The sequence below is a fragment of the Plecotus auritus genome, assembly GCF_963455305.1.
Source record: "Plecotus auritus genome assembly, chromosome: X".
NCBI lineage: Eukaryota > Metazoa > Chordata > Mammalia > Chiroptera > Vespertilionidae > Plecotus > Plecotus auritus.
In genome coordinates this window covers 88,700,737-88,718,073 of record NC_137784.1, presented here as the reverse complement: position 1 = coordinate 88,718,073, position 17,337 = coordinate 88,700,737, and the positions used below count along the sequence as shown (strand labels likewise).

The 17,337-nt window shown below is 40.5% G+C and overlaps 1 protein-coding gene across 10 annotated transcripts in view; it reads right to left on the bottom strand.

Annotated features, from left to right (window-relative positions):
• The window catches only part of PAK3 (p21 (RAC1) activated kinase 3), a 450,753-nt gene that overhangs the window by 184,215 nt on the left and 249,201 nt on the right, over positions 1 to 17,337 (bottom strand). For 4 of the 10 annotated variants that reach the window (XM_080652993.1, XM_080653001.1, XM_080653002.1 and 1 more), the window contains one exon: positions 12,336 to 12,483. The exons of the other annotated variants lie outside the window; for them this stretch is intronic. The gene's annotated coding sequence lies outside the window, so the exon portion shown is untranslated. The remainder of the gene's footprint in view (positions 1 to 12,335; positions 12,484 to 17,337) is intronic. 10 annotated transcript variants of the gene reach the window in all.

Sequence of the window (17,337 nt, the reverse complement as noted above, 5' to 3'; positions counted from 1 at the left end):
TGGGGTTCTAGCTGCTCTCTGTTACTCTGCATGGGTTATAATTATACTCTTTCCTGATCCACTCCAGTGAAAAAGCCACAAATTTCTTCAAATCCAAGGCTAAAATTTAAATTCCAGTAATTTTTAGGGCTTTTTGTATACCATATAGATGCCTGAACATTGTCTTCCCACCTAAGTGTCATGGCTAATCATTCTAGGTCCTTGCTGTAGTTTGAATTCGTCTGTACCCAAATCAGCTTTCTAGAGGGAAGGTGCTCCTTGCCTGTCTGAATAAAAGAGCTACATGGGATCAATTGAGACCTTGGTATTATTTCTAAACCAATAATTTAGATCAATTTAACAATGCTCATATTTCACTAAAATAAAGACAACTTATCGAACTGGAGCTCAAAGAATTTGAGCTAGCGTAAAATGCAACAACTCTTTCCCAAATTTTTGTTCCTTGACCCAAGTTCACATGCCTACATTTTAAAAGAGCTGAATGTACATCTTAGCATCTTACCTAAGGGTTTCAGCTAAGGAAGAATAAATACCATGTTTTAAAAAAAGTGTTTCTTTCTAATACTGAAGAAAGAATGGGACATGACAAGATCTACTTTCTATCTATCCTGTTTCACAAATGTTAGAGTATAAACTTTCAGCTGGCCACGCCTTAGTTGTAGGAATTTCCCCACCTCTTACCCCCACCAAAGACAAATTTTTGTGTTTTAAACAAAATTGGCAATGGGTCTAAGAAAATATCATTCCACCCAAAGAAAGTTCTTCTAGAAACCAAAAGACAAATCTGAAGGATGACCTTATAACAGAGCATATTGGCTTTCTCGTGGTTTTCCTCTTCCCAGCTTATAAAGATATTCATTTGCAACCTGTTGGATACACCAAATAGTGTATTCCATTTGCTGCTCATTACTCTACCTTCCTGGTTGCAGCTGCCACCGTGCACTTATATAAGATATGGCTCATCATCGGTTCATGCTAGTGTAGATCCTTAATCCAGCATATGATTAGTTTTTGCTTCCCCAGAGCTCACACACACACAAAGAGAAGATTGCCATGTGCCCAAGTCTTTTTTGTGTCTTGGGAAGGCCCAAGGCTGAATCAGAGGATCCAGCCCTCACCTCAAAGCAAGATATAGTATTCTGGTAGGAAAATGAAAGATAAAGCAGAAGCAGAGTTTGGTGCAAGGAGCTGAAGTCAGTAGGCCTGAGAGGGAATCAGTTAGTAGTTCCCAAATTATTCCTATGGAGCCTGGACTGTAGCTTACAACACATACTAACAAAAATTTTGGGAAGAAAAAGGGGAAGAAAGCTTGGTGTTTAACATATATAAACTCTGCAAATGATGTTCATCTCAGAGTATTGCTTTTTTAATCCTCATCTGATGATGTGTATATATATATATATATATATATATATATATATATATATATATATACATACATATACATATATATATATGAATATGTATTGTTAATACTCACCTGATAATATTTTTTCCCATTGATTTTTTAGAGAAAGTGGAAGGGAGGTAGAGAGAGAGAGAGAGTGAAACATCGATGTAAGAGAGACACATCCATTGGTTGCTTCCTGTATGTGCCCTGACGGGCTGGAGATCAAACCTGCAACCCAGGTATGTGCCCTTGACTGGGAATCAAACCCATGACCCTTTGGTGCATAGGCTGATGCTCTAATCACTGAGTGACACTGGCCGAGGTGAGGATATATTTTAAAAATTGATTTTAGAGAGGGAGGAAGGGGGAGAGAAACATCGATGTGAGAGAGAAACATCAGTGTTATCTCCCGTACATGCCCCGACTGAAGATTGAACTCGCAACCTAGGTATGTGCCCTGACCAGGAATGGAACCCTCAGCCTTTTGGTGTACAAGATGACACTCCAACCAACTGAACCACCTGGCCAGAGTCAGAGTATTCTTTCTCCTTTGAGATTGATCCTGGTACATTCCTTGCACTCACAATCATGTCAGTCAGCCACCAGTCAGTTGCATGGCCTTTAGAAGGTCGCTTAGGTATACCTATATTCTTCTGCCCAGCTTAATAATGAGGGTCTGTAGCTTACAAAGCTGTATAAAAAAAATGAAAAGAAAAGACCTTGCATCAGCCTAACATAGCTTTTTACAGAAAAGTAAACTAATTACATGTTTTCTTCTTGTTGATTTCTGGTTGGTTTTCATTTTAAAGAATCCTGAGACCAAATCCTAGACCTACTACCCTTTGAGGAGCTAGATAGTAACTGTAAGAAAGTACCCCTTAAGCAACCTATCTGTGCATGTATTCAAACAAAAAAACATTTATTGAAGTTTATGTGCTAGGCATCACTCAAAATGCTGGGAGTAAAGAACTAAACACCCAGCCCTGAGTGAAGCTACATGTTTGAGCAGTGGGTTTTATCCCTGGCTTCCATCTAAAATGTATATTAAGTACACAGATAAAAATGTACCTACAAAACAAGTAAGGGCATGTATATTGGAAAATGAAGAGTGCAAAAATTAAAAGACTGCAGCAGTTCAGAAAAGAGCAAGACTCTTTAACTGATTGCTTTCCTATTATATGAGAAATTGGTGCCAATAATCATACCTTCATACATTAAAAAAATTGTTTGATATTGTTCTAAAGAACATCATTGCTTTGCCTTCCATCTCCATGCTACCAACATTCATATATATATATATATATATATATATATATATATATATATATATTATATATATATATACCAGGTATTATGTCAGATACAGGGCATATACAAAAAGAGGTGAATAAAGACTAGTTCCTTTCTTCTAAGAGCTCACAGTTCAGTGAGGATAGCAGACATGTATACATGCAATAGAGAATGTGATGCAACCTAGGTAGGCACAGGATGCTTTGGATGGACAGAGCAAGAAGGGTCTCTAATGTTCCCAGAGGGATCAGAGGATATAGCACTTGAGCAGGTTATTGAGGATGAGTAGGAATTCACCAGAATTTGAAAAGTGGAAAGCAATAGATTGGTGTAAGCCATTATTCAAAGTACTATATTCTAACCAACAAATACCCAAGCATGATAGATGTGTGTGTGTGTGTGTGTGTGTGTGTGTGTGTGTGTGTGTGTTAAAAAAAGCAAAAACACTTGCCCCTGATGAACTAAAAAACATTTGCTATAACTATATCCATATATGAGCAGGACAGACTTCTTTTTGGGAACTAACTGTATTAAGAACAGGACACTTGGGAAAAGAAATTCCTTTCTCTTAGAAGAAATCTCTTTTCTTAGAAGAACTAAATTGCATCTTGTTATGCAGTTTTAATCTGGGGGTGGTGTTGATGTTTAGTTAGTAAGTCTTTTATAAAACCAAAAGAATATCTCTAACAAAAGAAGAATGGCTAATTCCAGCTCCACTTCTGGCTTATTCTGTGATCTTGAAAAAAATCATTAAACCTGCATGAACTCATTCATTCAGCATTTACACAGTGTCTAGTTTGTTCTTAGAAAGACAGAGGATGCTTTGAAAGGGCAGCAGAGGAAAGGCAGTTGATGCTACCCAGAGGAGTCAGAGGATGTAGCACTTGATCAGGGTATTGAAAAATGAGTAGGAGTTTAGCAGGATCTAGGGTGGGAGATGAACAAGGTACAGTCCCTGTCCTCGAAGAGATTTAAAATGTAATGTATTTTGGCCATGGCAGCTCAGTGCAAAGATGACAACAGGTTGCTACTAAATTAGGACAGAGAAAGGAACTCCTAACAGCCTGAGGAAGGAGACTTTACAGAAGAAATGCACTTAAGCTGAATTAGGAAGAACAAGTAACCAAACCATGGGGAGGGCATTCTTCAGGTGCAAGGAACAGCAGTTGTTAGGACCCATGGGATATTATAGGCAATGTAGTATATTAAAGGAACTGCAGAAAACTTGCTGTGACTATAGCAAAGAGAAGGGCTGGAAAAAATATAAGATCAGTAGAGACCAAATGAAGAAGGGTCTTCTAAGCCTTTCTTTGAGGTTTGGACTCTTCTTGTCCAGATGAAGTTTCAAATAGTAGAAAGGCAATATTATCTTAGAATTTCAGAAGTATTACTCAGGTGACTATGTAGCAGATGCATAAGGTTGAAGACAGGGAATTTTCCCCACATGGAGTGGGATGCTCCATGTAGCAACATGGAAATAATTTTGAAAATAAACAACACTGAGAAAATGAAGCAGGGGAGAATAAGCACAGACAGTATGGGAATAGAAAGATAGGAAAAACTAGATTTCAAGAAAGGCCTCTATTTTGGACATTGGCCAAAGATGGAAGGGATGCTAGGCATAGTGAGATGAACTGATTTCAGGATTCTAATTGGAAATCTGGGTAGAAATATATTTCTATCCTATAATCCCCAGAGGAGTTTGGTAGGCCTGAAGAGTTTTTTAGTCTTTAGGTGATTATCAGCTTTATTGAGGTATAATTAACAAATGAAAATTATATATATTTAATGTGTACAATGTGATGGTATATTTGTACGCATTGTGAAGTAATTTCCACAATCAAGCTAATTCACACATCCATCACCTCACATAGTTACCTTTTTTGTTTGTATAGTAAAAACACAAGATCTACTCTCTCTTAGCAAATTTCAATTATACAATACAGTATTATCAACTATAGTCACCATGCTGCACATTACATCTCCAGTATAGCCTTTAGTTTTTGTTTTGGTTCCAAACAGAATAGTGCCTCAGTTTCTGTTTGTTTGATTTTTGGTTTTTGTTGTGTGTGTTTTGTTGCTGTTGTTGTCGTTGTTTTGAGATGAGCATAAACAAGTAGCTTAAAATGGGATTATCAGAAACAACAATGAAGTCGATGTGATGATAACAAATATAATTATCCTGGAGGCCACTTGTATTATCAGTCATTGGATCACCAGTAATATGATAATATTCCCAAGAGTATAATAAGAGCACATTATTATGCTTTTGGCCAACAGGACTGCACATATGAGTTTTATAGAAAATTCATAGACTCAACAAACAAGCATAAATATTCTATAAAGACTAAGTAATGCAAAATGGACTACAAATATGTAAGTCTTGTATAAGTCAATATACTAAGAAGAGAGGATAACCATGGTAAAATATTTGATATCTCAGTAAAAATATCTAGTGGGAAGCAAAACAAATATGTATATAAGCATCTTGACTTTGAGAGTAATGAAACTACATAGCAAATAATGAAAAACTGAAGGAAATGTCAATTCACATGTGGTGGAAAAATATATCTCTACCTAAATATATTCCTCTCAATAAATAAAGCAATATTAATACAGCAAATACAAATATAATAGCAGCAGTTCCAACATGTTTTATTTTTGGCAATATGACATTAATTTGGAGACCATCAGCATGGGAGTAAGGTTCATCTTGTCAGTTTAATATCTTCAGTCCATGTGTCCAGCTCTCCATTGAGCCATTTCATAATGCATGTCCCAGACTCCAAACATTTGGCATTACTCTAGCATGAGCTGGTCAAACTCCTGGACCACAATTAATATTTTTGCAGCCCAGACAATATAACAGTATGTAAGAAACATTTTAATAAAAATTTCATAACTTTTTTTACAATATCTTGTTATACATAATTATTAATAACGAACTACAACGTTTGCTAATGACTGATTACTATAATCGTGTTGCATTCATTTCCCTGATGCACCTTATGCATAGGCGCATCATTTCTCTTCACTAATACTAGCAGTGAATATTTTAGCAGCCGATTGCCATGTCATTAGTCTTGGACTGACTTGTTTGTTGTGCACAACAGGAAATATTTCGCTTTTGGAAAACAAGAAAAGTAGGTTTATTTGCATTACGCTTATTAATTTGTGCAGTTATTCAGTGTCTGGTAAGTTAATGTTCAAGAAAAAATATTAATTTTTATTAAAATGTTCTATTATTTTATGTTAACGATTACTCATTTATTTCAGCCCTTTTTATTCAGCATATTTCTATGGAAATAAACCTACGTTTCTATAAAAGTTGAAGGTTTTGTTTTTTTGCGGCCCACATAAACTTAAACCTTGTTTATTTGGCCTTTGTTAGCCTTTGAGTTTGACATGCTTGCTCTAGAAGCATGAACAGAATCACACACATGCCTTGACTTTTGATGGTGAATGGTACCTCTGCCTCTACCAGCATCAGCAGTCTCTTCTATTCATCCTCTCAAGTTTCTGTACCAGCAAATGAAGGTGACAACAGTGAGGGCTTCACTAGTTCAAGAGGAACATTGGAGAACTAAAGGGGACATTTAAATTAACAAGAAACATTGCTGCAATGGCCAGATAAACATGTCCTAAAATGAAAGGAATTGAGGAAACCCCATGGGTTAATTCTGTTTTTCATTCATCTTCTTAAGTGGGAATGAGCACTGACTCCTAGCTTTTGGTTAAGCAGAAATAAAGACTTAAAGGAAAGCAGGCAACACGTGCTATGAAAATGGGGTCTTTGACTGCAAAGAGACATACTGTTTCTCTGTTATCATAAGGTTCTGTCCCTTTGAAGGCATCTACCTCAAAGGGTTGTGGTAAGGATAACACTAAGATCTAAAATTTGTAGATCACTTACTATAGGCCAGACATTGTGCTAAATGCTTTCATGAATTTATCTAATTTCATCCTCATTATAACTCATCTAGAGGCCCAGTGCACGGAATTCGTGAATAGGTAGGGTCCCTAGGCCTGGCCAGCGATCAGGGCCAATCAGATTCCCCGGCTCCCTGCCTCTCTGCCTCTGCCTTCCCTCACCACCAGCCCGCATGGTGCCACTGCAAGCACGGTCCCCTCCTCCACCTCCCCGCCTTCTCCTTCCCTCACTTCCTCAGCACCCCATCACTGCTGTCGCTAGTCGCTTGCCATGTTCCACACTGCTCCCTAGTGGTCAGCACATGTCATAGTGAGTGATTGAACTCCCAGTCTCCCGGTTGAACTCCCAAGGAGACACTTTGCATATTAGCCTTTTATATATATAGATGATGTAGATGTTATTAGTGTCATGCCCACTTTACATATGAGGAAATTGAGGATTAGGGGTGATAAGTAATTGACTCAAACAAGGTTACATAGCTAAGAAGTGTTGTTCTTAATGTCATTATCATAATGAATGAATGAGTTATTAAATGTTTTGAAAAGTATAAAATATCATATAAATGCAAAGGGGTGGGTGTCATCACTTAGCACTTTTCACTGCATTCAAGCGAATTCAGGCAGGTACATTTTCCCTTCTTAAAATTCAGCCAGTCCTGTAAACTACATAAATTATTTTTGGTGAATCTTGGTATATCAACAGAAACTATCAAATATAAATTGGCCAGGCTACTCTCTAAGCTGTCTCCTCGTGGAGGTACAAAATTTTCATCAAGGTCTGTAGTTCATTTTAATTCCTCTTCCTTAGGCCCAGTGACAAAGGGCTCTTTTACAGAATCTCCTGGAAAGATGGCACAGCCCTGTGCTTAGCAAGATGTCTACAAGGAACTTTGCTTTGGGAAGTGATTTACTTATATCCTGACTTCTGTTCTCAACCACTCATGGGCCCTCAAGACCTTTGGAGCCTGAAGGTCACTGAATTACATGATAAAGATTTTTCTAATCCCAAATGTTAAGACTGTTGCCTTATTCTACTGTTTCATAGTGACTTCATCTTTCCTACTCAAATGAAATAGCTCAAGGGCAGAGCATGTTTCTTTCACCCATTTGAATCTTCATCTGGGCCTAACACTATGTGAGGACTAATGAAGAGTGTCCATCTATACTGGTAATGGCATTGGAATTCTAAGACTGAGGAAGAGACACACTGCACCTGTCCTGACAACATGTTGCTGTCCACATAACCCTTTCACTTTCTTAACTGAACTTTACAAGTAGCTGTTCTGGGCCTGACATTGTAATAGGCATTGGTAATCCAAACTAAGCAAGATGATGTGGTGTCTGCTATCAAATACATTTTCAATCTAATGACATGTTCAGGGTGGTAGGTGGTATTCCAGAGTATAGGCATTTCCACATGGTATGCCAGAACCCATATCAAATAGTGGATTAGTCATATTTTGCACTCATTGTTATTGAGAGACTATAGCAGAAGCCGTGGGCTAGGGAGATTGCTACAAGGGGCTTTCATGTTTCCAAATCTCTGCCAGGGAACTGGGAGGGCACATGGCTCTGGCACCAGGCTTCTGGTCTACTGGTTCACTCCCGGATTTTGTGTTTCTTTTTATCCTGTTACATGGAAATCTACAGTCTGTCTGGAGTGCAAGGAAGTTTCTTTAGTTTGTCTTTATCCAAGCTTATTGACAAATTTTCTCTGTTAACTTGTTGGTTACAGCTGTTGAAATTCCAGTGGGGTCTATGGATGGACATGCACAATAGAATTTATTTTATCATCTTGCTATCATCTTTTCTTTCTCTTTCTTTAATTTCATGTTCCTGGGTTAACAGCTTAAAAGTAGACCTGCTAGATCAGAGGTACCTACTTGTAGTAGGACTGCTCTTTCCATGTGTATAATCCACAGGCAATTCCAGAGCATAAACACAAAATTGGAGACACACACTTTAGTATAGGAAAACATCGAGTGCATAAAGAAACACATTCTTCACCTTTCCCTCCCCTTGGAAAAGAGATGAGGTAGTAAGTTTAGCTATAAACTTCTTTAAAAAGAAATAAACATCTAAATCCCAACCTCTTTTGGATAGGACTGAGTAAGGTTCTATTAGAAATGATTTCTCTAAGAGGAAACTGGCAAAAGGATATAAAACTTGATATGTGTGTTTCTGCTTTCTCTTTTAAATCCTAGACATAAATTCCACTCCTTTCTGCTCAGGAAAGACCTAGTTCCCGTTCTCTTTCTTTGGCCACAGGTTGCTGGAAAGCCTTTTAGCAGGGGTAAGGAGAATAATAGTTCAAGTAGGAAAAAAGAGTGACAACTGTGATTATAAACTATTACCTGTAATTGGGTGTGTTATAGAGTGTGTGTCAGTGAAAAGATGTGTGAATGTGGCAATATCAGTGTGGGGCATGTATAAGAGTTTGGCAAAGTATATATGGGTGTGTGAATGAGAGTGTAGGCCTCTATAAGCATTTTTGAATCAATGTAAAAGTGGGTCAGTGGGATCATCTCAGTGAGGGAGTTTAGGTTAGTGTCAATGTGAGTATGAATCAGAGTTGATGTGTCCATCTAAGAGTCCAGGTAAGAGTCAGTGGAAGTTCAGGAGAGTGTGTCAAACGAGTCAGTGATTTATGCATCAGTGACTGTGTGAGTCAGTGTGAGCAAGTGTATCAGTGTAAGGGAGGATATGACAGGATGACTGTGAGCCCGAGTGAGGGTCAGTCTATGTGGACTATATCTGTGTGAGTGTATATATGTATTCTTGTAAGTTTATTGTGACACTCAATTGCATGGGTTGCTCTGGTGTGTGCCAAGGTAAATGCAGTCAGTGACTATTCATGTCACTACATGTGTACTGGTGAGAATGTATATAGCAATGTGAGTAAGGGTGTGTCAGTGTGAGAGCAGGAATGTATAAGAATGTGAGTATGTGGGAAGTGTGATTGTGCCAGTGTAAATATGTGTGATATACAAATGGGAGTTGGTGTATGAGACAGTGTACATATGAATGAACATGAGTGTCAGGGAGTATGACTGTGCCTCCATGAGGATGTGTGGAAGGGTATGATTTTAAGTGTGCAGTTGTGAATGTGAGAATATGTAAAAATGTAAGTATGTAAGCCTGTGTGTGCAGTGTAACTGTGTGTGAATGTTAATTTTTGTGGGTACTGAATGTGAGTGACCATATGTATGTGTGAGTGTGTGTCAAGGTGACTGCAATTGTGTGTATGTGATTGTGTATGAGTGTGAGAGTAGGGTTATGTGTCTCAGTGAAAATGGCTGAACTTATGAAAGTGAGTGTGTTTGTGATTATATTTGATGAGTTTGGTGAAGAGGCAATTATGAGGCAATTATGCCTCAGTGAGAATAGGAATGTGAATATGTAACCAAATAATATGTAGTAAAATAAGTTTCCATGTGTAAGTGTGATTATGTGTGAATGTGATAGGATAGAAATATTGTGTCAGTGCTGAGTATATAAGAGCATGTAATAAAGTATAAAGGTTTAATGGGTGAGATTGTTTTTATGGTGTCAGCATGTATACATGTGAACATATGGGTATGCATGCACATGTGTGTATCACTGTGATTAGTTATAAATTGTTTATATGTGTGAATGTGAGGAGGAAATAGTGATAGTGCAAATGTGTTGGAATGATAGAAATTGAACATATGTATATCTATGAGAAACAAGCAGAGGAAAGTCAGTATGTATTTGTGCATAGAATATGTATAACTGTAAGAATTTTAGGCTTAAGGGTGACTGTGTGTCAGAATTTAAGAAAACATAAAGGTGTGAGTGAGTGAGAACGTGAGATGGGGTATAAGGCAAGTGTGAATGTGTGTCAGCATGAAAATATGAATGTATAAATATGAATGTGGCAGTAAGAATTTGCCTGTATGTAGTGGGTTTATAAATATGATTGTGTGTGAGGGTGGAGGAATAACAGTGATCATCACTATGAATGTGTTCAGTGTGAAAAGTGTGAGTCAAAGAAGAAAATATGATTGTGTGATGTACAAGTAAGCAAGTGTGCTTGTGAGAGTGTGTATGAGCACTGAAAGGTACCAAAATAATTTGGGATTCTGAGAAATTCTCTAGGAAGTATCTCCTCCCAAAGTCATATGTGTCCAGTTACAGGCAAGTTACATAGCACCTCTCAACCTCTATCTCCTCATGGGTAAAACAGTGATGATAAAGTAGGTACCTTGAGATAGTTATCACTTTTATAATAAGAAACAAATATAGTAACTATTAGAAAAACATACTACTTTGTAGAGTTACTGTAGAATCAAATTGTCTCATGCAAGTAAAATGCCTAGTATAGTGCTGGCAACAGTAGCTACTCAATAAATACATTATTATTGCAGCTGACATAAAATACCCAGGAGAGACCCATGGCTTGATTCTTATTTTAGCCAGTTCTAGTTACCTTCTGTTGTTCAAGATCTGTAGAGGATCCTCTACCAAAGCATCTCTAGAAAGTTGAATGCATCAATATAGGCAAGGCTGTAATTTCATACCTTTCATTTCACAGCTGAAACTCTGGAGCTTCCCCTTCATGAGAAGGCATCACATAAACACCTGTCACTGAGCCACAGTTTTCCTTTGTTCTTTAGGTTCAGGACAGGCTGAGTTTGAAAGGGAATTGGATTGCATATTATTTGTTTGTTTTTTGTTTAGTTTGTTTTTCTCTTGGGTTTTTATTTTGATTTTTGGTTGTTTGTTTTTGACTTGGGCAATATGAGAGATGCTTAAGTAACTGACAAAGGGACAGACAGAAGAACAGATAGAAAGGCAAAGAGACAGTAAGACACAAACAGGTGCCTGGACTGCAGCACATAGCAAAAGAAGGCCAGATAGAGAAGCCAACAGAGAAGCTATAACAGATGCCTGAGCAGTAAAGAGACAGGGAGATGATCAGAGAGTCAGGCCAATAAACCCGAAAGAAGTAGAGAGGAAGAGAGAGAGGCCCAAATTAAAAAGCTGCTGGGGAGCTGTCAGGCACTTGTGAGAGACTAGAGACCTATGAGATCTAGTCCCTACCCATGAAGAGCTTAAAGTATAGTTTACCTGCCAAAATGAATACTGCAGAAGCCATGCAAGAATTATTTTAGGCAGTAGAGAAGAACAAACTATACTACATGCCAGACTCAAGTGTTGTTGGAGAGCCGGGGAAGGAAGTATTCCCTGATTGGGTGGGAAGGCAGAAAAAAGGTTCTGGAAGGTTTAAGTTAAGAAGTTGGGATGATTGGGTTGGAAGTTACACTTTAAATAGGCAGGTAAAATTAAGGTTTTGAGGTAGTGAGGTAGTCGAAGTTATAGGTACCAATTGGTAAATTTGTGGCATGTGGCTGCAATGCAACTTCAGCATCAGGAAAGCAGGGGGAAAATAAATGACAGCTTGATGGGAAGCAGGTCTGTGTTACACTAAAGCTCTTAGATGGAGTTTGACATTAACGAAGGATTTGCCGGTGACTGTTTGTTTCTATACTGTTGCTAGTATGTAGGTCAAGAGTGTCATTCTCATATTAGAGATGGGGGAACCAAGAAACTAAGGGAAGCTGTACAGAAAGAAGGGGCCATGCCTTGGGGCCTGGCTAATGAGGCCTAATCAAGGTCTTTAAAAGTGGGAGCTCTGGTGAAAAGGTGGTATTTACCTTGGCTTAGAGATCCCTAACTCCCTGCCCTGGAATCCATTACTCACCTCACACCACCACCGCTGCAGGACCTTAGCATGGGTGGATGCTGCCCATGAGAAGGAACCAGGGTGCCTTCAGCTCCGACGAATTCAGGGCTGGGTATACCAGCTGTCACAAGATGCAAGGAATCAGCTGCTCTTTCTTGGGGAAAACCTGCCAAGAGAAGCATTGTGGGGGAGCAGGAATCTCTTTCCCCACCTACTACTACTCCCTCATCCAACCCCCCAAACATCACACACGCACTACAGTGAATTTCAGGAAATCCCTTCAAAAGACAGAGAATTAGAGAAGTATATTAAAAAAGCATTGTTACTTAGGAGTCCAGAAAGGCCACTGAACTGGGAGTTTCAATTTGAGAAGTGCTGTCACTTCACCACTCTGGATCAGTTTGCTATCAAGTGGACAAGGCCTACCCTCGTTACCTTGGATAAGCATTGGGAGGACTAAATCAAATATGACAGATGTAAAATATTTGCATATTTAACGGAGGTGGTATAATCCAGTGTACCATGGAAAACTGAGAGATGATAGGGGATTCAGGTGGGTTCTAAGGATACCTGAGCTTCCTGAAGACCTGGCACTGCTGTTCATTCCTCAACTCCAAGTGTCCACGTCCATTTCCATTTTCCTTCTCAACAAGCTCCACTAGGGTGGGAAACACTCTAAAGTCATCTCACAGCTGCTGATTCCCTCAGCTTCTGTTCCTAATTTGAAATTCTCTTTGCCTTCCCCTATCTCCACCACAGGGATATCTTTTACAGTCTTCCCAAGATCTTATTGGGTGATATATACTTGGGTTTTTATTTTTATTTTGCGTGTTTATGGCAATTTACCCTATCTTCCCAACAGTGGTTTTCATGTCCAACCTTGAAGGAGATGGAGTCTTTTTAATTCTTCCCTTTTCTGCCTTTCCACACATTCACTTGAGTCTCTCAAGGGTTTAGTACTATCAAGGAGGAGACCAAACTTCCCTTGACAGGACTCCAAGCTCTGCAATCCTTCCTACTCTGTCCCCTTTCCCTCCATGGTGTTTGTCCTCAAAGAAAAGCATTCTTCAAAGAAAAGCAGCACTTATACACAACTCCCAATAAAGCCAGATCCAGGCTAGCACACATGCTATTAGAGGATACCAGAATACACAGGGTCCTAAGCCAAAGTCAGGGATGGTTGAATGGATGGATGGTTGGATGGATATCTAAAGGTGGACATAGCAAAATTAGAGCCTCAGGGAGCCAAGAAAAGCTCCCTTGATTCCCACAATACCACCTTCTTGACTAAGAAGACCAAGCCATACCCCAGGTCTTCCATTTGTTCCTGGCAAGACTACAGAGCACATCTTTCCCCCAGGAGCCCTGGCATTCCCTTTATGCTGCCCACATGCACACTCCAAAGAGCCTTTCCAAATCCCACCCACTTTGCAGCTGAGTGGTGTGCCTTCAGCCTCCTTCACTACAGGAGCTCATCCTTCAAGGGGCTGAGGTGAGGTGGGGTGGGGGTGGAGGAGTGAGGGCTGTCAAAGCTCCAAAGAGGGTTGGGGCTTGAAGAGGGCTCAAGAAGGATGGCCACAAAAAAAAACAACAAAACCCTTGCCTATCCTCAGAGCTGAGGGTTACTCCCAGCATGCATTCATGGGGGATAGAGGTGGGGAACAGTTGCTAGAAGACCTAGAGGAAGGGGGAAATGCACCTCCAGGTTTCTGCATAAGATCCAGAGCTTTCCTTAGACCTGCCTCCACATCCCTTCATTCACTTATTAACTCCATGCAGCCTGCCTCAAACCTACCAGTTGCATAGTTGGAGCCAGTGCAGATGCCACTGGCAGGACACAGGGCTCCACTTGGTGGCTACACTCCTCCTGTAGGTCTGGGGGTATGTCCTGAGTGAGAATAGTATGGTGGGTAGAGTATATATCTGTGCTGCTCTCTATACCAAGTTATGTGCCTTGTGTGCCTATACCATTTTGGGTGTGTGCCAAATCATATCTATATTATGTTGTGTGTATATCAAATCTGTATTATGTTTGGTACATGTGCAGTCATGTTTATACTGTGTTGTGTATATGTATCATGTCAGTACTGTATTGTGTCCATGCTGTGGGTCTGTACTGTGTTGTATGTGTATTGTATCTATTCCATGCGGTGTGTGTGTGTACCATGTAGCTAATCCATATCATGTGCCATATGCCTATGCCACATTGTATGCCTGTATCATGTTGCGTGTCTCTACTGTCTTGTGTGTTCACCTGTGGCTCAGGCCTCCTACCAGACCTGAGATAGAGATCAGTGCACACATCTTCTACCTACTAACACTCCAGACTTGCTGCATTCCAGCTTCTTGCCAGCATCTCTATATGGGGACTAGGGCTGCCACTTTGTTGGTGATGGAATGAGAGAAGCTGCAGACAACTACTCTTTCTACTACAGAATTCTCCAGTGGCGAGTGCCTGGACCAGCACTGAAAGATTACTGGAGCCTTTTTCAGGCTCTAAGAAGGAAACTGGGCACTGGAGGTGGAGGGGATGGCTCCTTCTCTCAATTCCCAGCCCCATCCATTTATGAGAAGGGCCTACAAGAAGCCACAGCTGCACCTGAGTCTTTCCTTCAGGCCAATTGGAAGTACTGGAGCCCTTCTCCACAGAGACTAAGAGCTGCACAAGGGTTAGCACTAGCACCAGAGCTGGGCTATGGAATGAATGTATGGGGAGCTCTGCCAAAGTTGTCTCCATTGAGGTCACTAGAGGGCGTGACTGTGCTGATTGTTAGGGGTAGGTCTCTTGAGGGTTGCAGAATTCCCAAAATTCTGCCTGGCTCAGAGAGAGATGAGGGAGAAAGATAAAAGGGAAAGGATCCACATCCAAGCCAGGTCTTTCATTCACCCTTACCCCAAGGCCTTCTCTTTTGAGACTCAGAGTCACTGGTGAATCTCTGTATCCCCACCATATAAGATCCCCACAGACCTTTTTGTGGGCTTGATTATAGGGTCCTTAGCAGATTCTCCACTTGGGCTTCTCTTTTCCCTATTTTCACCATTCACATAAAACAAAAGTGTAATCATACTGGTGAAGAGATGAAATGTGGTAGGGGTTGCAGGTGTGTTTTGTACTGTTTCCCCTCAAATGGAGAGCATACAGAAAAGAGTGTGATTTAGAAGGGGTAATTTTAGGGGAGAGGGCTGTCCTTTAGCAGGCCTGTCTTTATTACCAAAACATATGGACCCACTTCCTAAAATGTCAAAATTATTTTTAAAAGCATCTCCCCCAAACCACACCATTTGAAAGAAAAGGAAACTGAGGTACAAACACTCAGACCAGAATGCCTGACTTCTGATTCCCAGGGTTCATTCCACATCAGATCCTGATACTCTAGTCCTTATAAAATTTACTTCTCCTAATCCAGTCCCCTCCCATCTCATAGTGAAACACTAGCTAGCCTCCACCTCCACTGTGTGTCCTCCAATACTGTCCTATTCCATCTCAGGGATTAGTCTCCCTCTCTGTGGCCACGCCTTTGGAATGATTTCCATTCTCTACCGGTATATTGTTCATCTATTTCCAGTCTTCAAGGTTCACCTCTCCCATTTTGCTTCCCACCCGCAGACCTAGAGATAGCTATGCCTACATCACATCCCCTGTAAAAAACAGATTGCCCCAACACTCAGATAATTGACTGAATGTGCAAATCAGACACTGATTAACATTTCCAATTAAACTCACGGTTAGGCTGTATGTATTAGTGATACCAGTAATCACCTCATATATAAATGCACATACCTTCCAAAGTCACAGAGCAAGATAAGAAGTGACACATTTCTTGTGGGGAAATGGAAACAGACTGCTAGACCTGGGGGTTTATTTGTTTAGTTGTTACCTCTATATCAGATACTACATGTCTGGCTCTTACTGGTTCCCAGGCTAGGGCTTCACACCTGAAATGGAGGACTCAGGCCCTGTACACCACTGCATGCCCTTTCCTGCTCCCTGCTGGAGAAGCCTCCTAGTGCCTAGTTGGCAGGGGAGTCCACCCCAGGCCCTGCAGAGGAAATCACCTAATTTCTGGCAAATGGAGAGGTTGGAGAAAAACAAGGCAGCTGAAGCATAAGCTGCACCCCAGATGCCTCAAGAGCTGCACTTACCTTCTAGTATAGTTGTTTTCACCGTCCCTCAGCCTGCACTGGGTCCTATGGGCCCCTGCCTGGAAATGAGGGCTTTAATTTTATTTATTTATTTTGTTTTCCGTACAGGCAGATACCCCTATACCTGGAGCAAAGGCCTGACACTCCCATGTAAAAGCAGTCAACCTACCTGTCTCAAACAGATTCAAAGCTCCTCCAGTCCCCTTTGGGTCCCTGCCCCTCCATTCCCTCTCCTTACCCAGGAGGTAAAAGCTGGTTGTTGAGCTGCACCCATGGATTTTCTTCTTCCCTTGATCAGAAGTAACTGGATCCAGAAGGTGGGTTACATGGGTGGGAAAGCTATTGAGTCCCTAAATATTGAGATATCATCCCTTTAAGTCTGGGCTGAGCCACAGGAATCTCAACCACCAAATTCCCCATCTCACCAGGTAAATCAGAGTTTTTGAGTTCTTGGTAAGACAATGTTTTTTTCTTCTCTCTATCACTTTGTTTTTACCTACCTACTCTGGATTCTAGATCTTTATTTTTAATTTTTTATTTGGGGGGGGGGAGAGAGAGAGAGGAGAGAGAGAGAGAGAGAGAGAGAGAGAGAGAGAGAGAGAGAGAGAGAGACATAAATTTGTTGTTCTGCTTATTTATGCATTCACTGATTGACCCTTGTATGTGCCCTGACTGAGGATCAAACCTGCAACCTTGGCATATCTGGACGAAGCTTCAACCAACCGAGCTTCACACTGCTACTCGCTTCGACCTCATAGTAGCTTAGTCTCTGACCTCCTAATAGCAGAGTCTCTAATGGGGACAGCACCTCCCCATCCCCACAATTATTCTTACTTTCCCTCACCTGTCATGTCCACTGCTCTACCTTCAAAGACCT